The sequence below is a fragment of the Achroia grisella genome, unplaced genomic scaffold (assembly GCF_030625045.1).
Source record: "Achroia grisella isolate CSIRO2021 unplaced genomic scaffold, CSIRO_AGI_Agris_v1 utg782, whole genome shotgun sequence".
NCBI lineage: Eukaryota > Metazoa > Arthropoda > Insecta > Lepidoptera > Pyralidae > Achroia > Achroia grisella.
The window spans coordinates 6,564,781-6,574,784 of record NW_026713022.1 but is presented as its reverse complement, the minus strand read 5'-3'; positions in this window follow the sequence as shown (position 1 = coordinate 6,574,784).

Sequence of the window (10,004 nt, the reverse complement as noted above, 5' to 3'; positions counted from 1 at the left end):
AGTCATTGCGAGAGTGTTTTAAGGAATCAAATATCCTCACCGTTGCTTCTCAATACATTTATGAAAATATCATCTATGCCAGAAGGAATATAGACAGTTTCAAAAGAGTTAGTGATTGCACTAATAAAAGCTTACGTAACAATAACAAACTGATTTTACCTAAATGTCGTTTGGCTAAAGTTAGTAATTCGTTTTAAGGCAATTGCGTAAGGTTTTACAATAAAATACCAGAGTCTGTTATAAATCTGCCAGAAAAAATACTTAAATGTCTAATAAAACACTTCCTTTGTAAAAAAGCTTACTATAAAATTGAAGAATTCGTTAACGATAATAATATTTTTATAGAAAAACTTTAAATCCATAGCACTGACAATATTATCTGATTACATTAATAATGAGTGCGTAGCGACTTCTATGTTGATTATCGCATGCCTCTTACTTGTTATACTGTAATTATTTATATAAAAAAAAACATCTATTAAAAAGAGCAACACAGAAGTTTCTTGCTCATTCTTCTTGTGATGAATCTGCATTCCGAATGAGTGGTAGAATCAAAATATGACTATTCAAAAGTGCTTGTAATGAGTTTATTTGAATAAAGATTATTTCTATTTCTATTTCTATTTCATACAACCCTAAATTTTCAGCATCTTTCGCCACCCCTATTTTTTAGTAGCGATTATCATTTATCTGACAACGTTTGTGGGGTCCGCTAGTTATTGTTATAAATAGCTTTCAATTAAGAATCAATAGGATGTATGTTAAAACGGTATTGTCGTATAAGTGTTTCAGGAAATGTAGAGCACAAATAATGTAAAGGCCACAGATTCAAACACACTACTCGTTGCGACCCATTTCACTAACCTTGTAAAGCGACCGTGCGACCTGCATACTGTATTGGATACAATGACTTTAGACTTGGGGCAATTTGTAGTATGTAATTGTTGTGTTTGTATGTCTCATTGTTTATGTTGTATGGTTTGGTTTATGTGTCATATATATACACGTTTGAACTTAGTATATTCCTTTTGAGTTCTTGTAAGGTTGTAAGGGCTAGTAAAAGAGAATTTAAAGATCTAAAACTATGGATGGGATAATTGTCTAAAATATTTTTTTTTTAATTCTACCTTTGTTGTCTTAGTTCTCAGGAGCTTTATATATTGCCGATATGATATTGAAACCTATAAAAACCTTTAAAAGAGGAACTTATGCCTTCTTAAAACCCGGCAACACACTTGCAGCATCAAGTGATCCGCAAACTAGTCGGTTCTCTATGCTATAAAAATAAATTTACTTATTAGAGCTATTTCTTTATATTACGATGGTTGCAAACAAGCATACGGATCATCTAATGGTAAATGGTTACCGCAGCCTATAGTTCTTTAGAAGTGTCTAAGTTTATACATTGTATTATGTGATGTCTATTACCATATGAACCCGCGACCATAGGAAGTAAAGGTGTGCTAAACCGCTAGACCATCGAGGCCGTCGACGTCATATTTACGAGTACAATCTTTACCAATCACATTTCTAAACGACTGCAGTGTACAAACAATTTCATTACCCGTTACAATGAATACACAGAATATATTAAATTTAATTATTACAATGCTATTTTACTTGGCTTTGAACTCGTAATTTTCATAACAATTTATAATTACATTGCAACTTCGGCATCTTACAACAATTTAGAATGCGTTTCTCAATTTAACTCAACTTATGTAATAATGAAATTATGTAACGTAACTTAAAATAGGCGTGTGAAGTATGGATATGAGTTTTCATTCATTGTGGATAGACGACCTGGATAACCAGTCATGTTACAGTAAAAGATGACATAAAGTTTGATAAAATAAAATCTCGTATTTGGTATTGACCTAATTTGACTCTATAATCTGTACGAGATTATAGAGTCAAATTCACCATCATGGTATTTTGAGATTTTTTCATAGGTGAAAATCTCGTTCATCCATCCTCGTAAATGTTCGAGGATGAAAATGTCTCGTATCGTCGTACTCGTAATGACTCTCTTATCTTGTATATTACGAATCTTCATAGGTCAGAATTTCGTACAAATCTGTACGAGGATGAAATTGTCTCGTACCAAAGACCAAAAACACGTATTCTGTGAGGATCTTCATACAACACTAAAGACGATTTAATAGAAATTGCTGTCTTAAAATTTGATAACATTAAAGTTTAAAATAGCAAAGTTAAAGCTATTTAAATATTATAGTTGAATTATGAAGTCATAATACACTAATGGATGGTGTACAAATGGGGCTACCATATTATACTTCAGGTAGTTTCGAACGAGGTTCGAATCCTTTTGGTGCCATCAGACTAAAGACAGGCAGGAGTTGGTCTTTAGCCGCTCCATAAGTCCTTTCAAGGGTTTAGAGAGTCATCTGTACTCGCCCCTATCCTTCGGCGATGATATAAGGTGCACAACAAGCTGCGGCCAACAGTATTTGAATAATTCGAAAAAAACTAGTTTTAAGTGTTCACCAGTTTTCAACCCGGTTAATAATCGGGAGTATATTATAACTAACTTTTAATTAAATTTATCCTCACTCTAATTGACGTGATTAATTTGGATCTAACTTGATCCTATTAAATAAATTCTAAATGGTTAAAGGTGAAGCTAAAAAAGAGCCAAAGCATGTGGTAATATATCTATTTCCATCTGATTTCACTATTCTTAGTTTAATTAGATTTATGACTCATGTAATTATAAAATTATTTCGGATGAAATGTAATGATTTATTTGCATGATTTGGGTGTCAAAATTGTAAATAGCATGCAAAAATTTTATTCCATAATATAATACTATAGTATTATATTATAATATAAGTTATACATAAATTATTATTGGTATTAAATAATAAGCGTGATTGTGTTATAAAATGTTAACTTGAATGTTAGAAAGCAAGTATGTAGGTAATACTCATTTAAATATGTGGCTCAAGTTCATAGTCATAGAGTTCGTACTTCGTACTAAGCGGATTTCACATTGCATGGCGTAATAAGATTCGTGTTTAACAAGAATTTGCAATGTTCACAGTTCATCTTTTATATTATGTACATGATAATTCGAAAGTGAGTGTGTTTATTTATTACACCTATATTCAAAATTATGTCATATTTATCAACTGATTTGTATCGTGTGTGATTATGTTTCGAGTTCATGTGGAAGACTTTTTCAGGGTTATTACTCGCTTCAGGGTTGCCAACTTCAGAAAGTTTTATTACCTCCTATAAAATAGTTACGCACATTTTTAGATATATTTATATAATTATTACATAGTATAAAACAAAGTCGCTGTCGTTATCTGGTATATAATGGTTGTCTTTTTAGTTATAAATAATTCAATTATTCTTTAATATTCTATGAAATTAATGAATGGCGTTTTTAAAGTATTTAACAAAAAATAAAAAAATGCACACACTTGTATTTATTTATGTACTAGCTATCCACCCCTGCTTCGCACGGGTATCCATGAATTATGTATAATATATATAAATCTTCCTCTTGAATCACTCTATCCATTAAAAAATACCGCTTCCGTCGCGTAGTTTCGAAGATTTAAGCGTACATAGGGACGGATAGACAACGACAGCAACCTTGTTTTATACTATGTAATAATAGTGTATTATACCTTTAAAATAATACACACAAAGTTGTGTTACAAACATCTTATATATAAAATTCTCGAGTCACAATGTTAGTTACCACACTCCACCCAAACGGCTTGATCGATTTTTATGAAATTTTATATGCATATTCAGTAGGTCTGAGAATCGGCTACTATGTATTTTCCATACACCTAAGTAGCAAGGGAAATCCACCCCTAAATATATATTTTTTATATTTTCGACATAATATTTTATTTTCATTTTATTATTATTTAGGATTGAAAAATACATACAACCCTAAATTTTCGCCCTTCTAGCATCAACTCTTATTTTGTAATAGCGATTTTAATTTATATGGCAAAACAACGTTTGCCGGGACAGCTAGTATTATTGTGAAGAACTATCTCTGCTATATTCAAATGCAAAATATATACACCAAACACTAAACGACAACCATATAGACCTGTTTTTGTTGTCTGAAATGGTAATCAAACGATATAACGATTGCTAGAACGTACCATGGACCATAAAGGACTAGTTCATGTTTATAGAACGCAATGAATGAACGGATGAATAATTAAATTTATAATGCTATTGAGTTCGTTTGGTACTGCATAATATTATTATTAACTACATACATTAACTAATTTTTATATCTCAACCTGACACAGTCTAATCACTCCTCTCCACCTTGAGGTTGCCTGGAAGAAATCGCTATTTAGCGATAAGGCCGCCCATTGTTACCTCTACATTGTAATTATGTTGTTTTTCTTTTTATATTTAATGTACATATTAATTTATGTAATTGACTTTCTGTGAGAGGAACAATTAAGTGTTTTTTATTCATTCATTTATACATTATATTCGTAACATTCATCTCTAGTTAGGTTAAATTTATAATCTAACTAGCAGTCCCGGCAAACGTTGTTTTGCCTTAAAATAAAAAAAAAATTTAGGGGTGGACTATATAACATTTAGGGATGAAAAATAGATGTTGGCCGATTCTCAGACCTACTCAAACGCTCACAAAATTTCATGAGAATCGGTCAAGCCGTTTCGGAGGAGTATGGAAACGAAAACTGTGACACGAGAATTTTATATATAAGATATAATAATAATATTTCTGGACTATTCACACAGCGCCATCTAGTCCCAAGCTAAGTAGAGCTTGTGTTATGGATAGACAACTTAGATAATTATTTGCATGTAAATAGTAAATATAGTAAACACCCAGATTAATACAAACAATCATACTTATAAATACAAATATTTGTACAGTGCTAGGAATCGAACTCGAGACCGAGGACGCGAGGCCGTCGTATATAGGAATATATCTGGTCTGGATGATGAAATCTGCGTAAAGATGACGATACTTTGTACTGATGTTATTGTGAATAAAGATTATTATTATTACTGTCCCGGCAAACGCTATAAAAAAATAGGGGTTGGTGATAGAAGGGTGAAAATTTAAGGTTCTATGTATTTATCAATATTCAATAATAATAAAATGAAAATAAATTATGTCGAAAAAATAAAAAAATATATTTAGTGGTGGATCTCCCTTATCACTTAGGGGTATGAAAAATAGATAGTAGCTGATTCTCCGATCTACTGAATATGCATATAAAATTTCATAAAAATCGATCAAACCGTTTGGGACGAGTATGGTAACTAACATTGTGACACGAGAATTTTATATATAAGATTAGCTATTCCCGCGGATTCGTCCGCGTGGAATATAACTTTTCTAAAATAAAAGTAGCCTAATAAGGAGTAACCCTTATTACATCAGTTATCTGCCAAAAAAAGTCCCGTTAAAATCGGTGCAGCCATTTCAGAGATTAGCCGGAACAAACAGACCGACAGACGGACAGACAAAAATTGTAAAAAGTGGTTTTTTGGTGTATGTACCGCATTTAACCGTTTTTTACTACATGCCTATGAATGTACATGTAGTAAAAAACGGTTATTTCAATATTACAAAGAGACACTCCAATTTTATTTATCTTATAAATAACATTCTCTTGTCACAGTTTTCGTTCCCATACTCCTCCGAAACGGCTTGACCGATTCTCATGAAATTTTGTATAGCGTATTGAGTAGGTCTGAGAATCGGCCAACATCTATTTTTCATCCCCCTAAATGTTAGGGGTAGTCCACTCCTAAATTTTATTTTTTATTTTTTAGACAAAATTTTTAGTTTCTTTTTTTCTATGATACAACATACAAAAATACATACAATCCTAAATTTTCACGCTTCTATCATCAGCCCATATTTTTTTATAGCGTTATTAATTTATATGGCAAAACAACGTTTCCCGGGACAGCTAGTATATATATATTATTAAATTAGTCTTCTAATATGCGTATGTGACAGCATTATGGAAATAGTACTATAAGATTTAGTAGGAGCAATGCAACTGGAGCATTGTACCCATAAAGAATTCTAGTCACTTAACTTGTTACGTATAAAATCATTGACCTACATTCAGCTCACTGCAGTGATGTAACACGGCTTTCTTTCGACGTGGACCTTGAAAAATAGCGATGCCTCAACTGTGGTCAGGTAATCTCAGATTGGACGTCGGACATTTTTGAGATTCCGCAACGAAACGGAATTATTAAGATTTCGTCATTGAATGGGACATTCGGCTGTGTACGATGCGTAGTATAAATGTGAAAGTTTCCGAATAAAATAATAGACTAAATTGTATTACAAACATCTTGTATATAAAATGCTCGTGTTAGAATGTTAGTTACCATACTCCTCCCAGACGGCTTGATCGATTTTTATGAAATTTTATATACATATTCAGTAGGTTTTGAGAATCCGCTACTATCTATTTTTTATATCCCTAAGTGGTAAGGGTTACCCACCCTTACATATATATTTTTTATTTTTTCGACATTTTATTATTATTTAGGATTGAAAAATATATACAACTCTAAATTTTTACCCTTCTATCGCCAACCCCTATTTTTAACATTATCAGGTTCGGTGATGTTTGTGACTTAATCTATATAGACCGTTTTGTCTCCTTCATTACTTTTAAATTTTATTATTGTATGGGCAACAATGGTATTAGTTTTTGTTTAGGACAAATAAAGATTATTATTATTATTATATAGACGGCCTCAGTGGTTTAGCGGTCATCGGAAGTAAAGCGGTGTAGCACACCGGGTTCGATACCTCGCGCGGCACAGACGTTTGTATTCATGAGTATTATTGTTTCTATCGGTCTGGGTGTTTTCTATGCATAATATGTATGTATTTATGAAAAAAATAAACATATCTTTGTATTTATATCATTTATCTAGTCTAGTACCCATAACACAAGCTGCTTTTTAGCTGCTTAACTTGGGTCTAGATGGCGTTGTGTGAATTGTCCTTAGATTATATTTTTATTATTATAATGAACTTAACGACTAATGAACTACCTACTGTGAATAGAATACAAAGATAATAAATAAAATAATTTAAATAATATATAAGACAACTAGCCACCCACCCCAGCGTCGCACGGGTGTGCATGTATTATACATATAAACCTTCCTCTTGAATTCCTATCTATTAAAAAACCTGCTTCAAAATCCTTTGCGTAGGTTTAAAGATTTAAGCATACATAGGGACGGACAGACAGCGACAGCGACTTTGTTTTATACTATGTAATGATAATAAGACATAATCCAGCTCAAATGGTTGTACCAATTTGAATTATATTTAGTACATAAATAAATTAAGAGTGTCTCTAAATACTACACAGAATTTATAACAATAATAACCCTGCACAACTCATACAGCGCCATCTAGTCCCAATCTAAGCAGAGCTTGTATCATGTCATACTAACCATTCCCTTCTGTATCTACACAGATATCAACAAGAGTAGAATCTATGCGTATGATAGTGTAATTTTATCTCCATCAATCAATAATGATTGATATTATGTAACACGCTATTATATTATTGCAAAGGAATGCTATGCTGATACACCTGTGTACATCCAAATGCAATTCGAGTTGCACATCGTAATGATACAATTAGAATGCAATCGCTTTAGAAAACTGTTTTATGAGCAGCCAAACGGACGAATATTTTAGTTCAGTAAAATTTTAAATTAAAACATGATGTGATTAGTTTTGGCGCAAGCTTTAGTTGTAGTTTTTGTGTTTCGTTTTAGTTGTAGTTTTTAATTTTTAATGCTAAACAGCAGCAGATAATGAAAAAATGAAGAGGACCTGTTTTGTGCAGAATTTTTCCTCTACAACTTTAGTTTAAAACACCTTTTCATATTTCTTATCGTTATCACAGATAACATAATATTACATACCGTTACCGAGTTATTTTAAAAAAAAGGTGATTTTCAATTCTTTTTTAATTTTTACGTTTTCACGCGGTCTTATATTTATATATTGCGCTAAACTGGTCACATGGTTTAATTTAATATTTTACTGATATAATTGTGACTTATTGCAAATCGAAATTGATTTAAATTATTATATAATTTATTTAATAAAATAATATTTATTTGATAATGAACATATTCGTATGAACTATTGCAAATATCCACGTAGATCTAATTTCATATATTTATTTCGGAACTAGCTCTGCCCGTTTCATCTGCATGAAATTTTGTAGGCTAGGTTTTATTTTGTTGCATAAGCTATATTGCTAAATTATCCATACATCCATTTATACTCACCAGCTTTGGATCTTCATTTTTTTCGTGGCGGGGCAAAAACTAAAAAGTATCCATCCATCCATCCATACTCACCAGCCCTGACACTTCATTTTTTTCGTGGTGTCATAAAAACTAAAAAATGCTGAAAAAATAAATATTTTTCGCATTGTCAAAACATTGACGGGTTCGGTGGGTTTGATCCACGTATGGTACAAACATTTGCATTGAATTTGTTTGTTTGACTGTGACATTTGTCCAGGATTTTAATAATTTATGAACGTTTTCCAATATTTGTAATTTATCGATTATAATTACAGCAGAATTCATATTGTCATGCAAATAACATCCGTATTTCTATAGTGTCTTTTCATACTGACGCAAAACTGATTCTAATATATATTTTTTAGGATGATGTATGTATGGCAAATATGCTGTAATGCGTAGAAATAATAACAATATAATAAATAATAATATAATTTTCCTGGGATTATATAGTCCAGGGGAACCGCGTGAAGGTCAACCTGACATGGTACATTGCTAGCAATAAGATCATCAGTCCACGTCATTAACAATCCTCTTTCCTCCTTCCCTGGTGTTATGGGTGCTCATGGGCGGCGGTAATCACTTACCATCACCTAAGCCGTAAGCTCGTTTGTCCTCTATACTATAAAAAAACCGTGCCATTATGATTACTGCCTTATTTGCGTTTACATCGATATGGAAAATTACGTATGTTAATTTTATGAACTGTATGCAATTAGCGTGGTAAGCATCCCACAAAATACACATGATTTCATTAAACAAAGCGCAAAGGTTCATACATCTTGTATGACGAGGTACCATTATAATAAGTGTAATGTAGTATAAAAATTATAATTATTAAAAACCATATTTTCATTAAAAACTAAAAGTTTTAAGAATTTAATGAGAAAATTAATAGTTTCATTAATAAATTAAATATTGTCGGAGTTACACCTCTTACCTTCGGTTCACGTGTGATAAAGTAAGTGCAGTATATTAATTTTTTATGTCACTCATTAATTAGCTAAGAAACAGGTTGATATATATTTTTTTTTTATATACATATAATTAAACTGGCAAACAGATAAAAAAATCAAATATATAATAGTTTTTGGTAATAGAACTAAAAATTATTATATTTGATTTTTTGGCACATGTTCTAACAACATTACACAATTTTTTATAGCTGTATATCACTACATAGTATAAATATATGCTTAAATCTTTAAAACTACGCAAGGGATTTTGATGCAGTTTTTTTAATAGATAGAGTGATTCAAGAGGAAGGTTTATATGTATAATAGGGAGTAGCTAGTATTATAATAGTTGTATAAATTAAGTTGTTATTACAATATTTTTATTTGTAATTCTCACAATTTTTTTTCATTAACCAATTAATAAAAAAAAAAAACAATATATAAAAGTACTTATAATACAATAATAATTAATTTTAAACAATTAACATTATTAGCCGAAATGTATGAATTTTGATAAAAAATTAACGTGCACAAGAGGCCGAAAGGTCCTTTGTGTAATTTTGAGTTTGTGTTTTGTTTTTTAATTCATAAAACGTTGAAAATGTGTCGACACCTTGATCATACTCATACACACAGATCTACATCATATTCGTATGTATGTACATATTTGTATTATGTATTCGGCAGTCG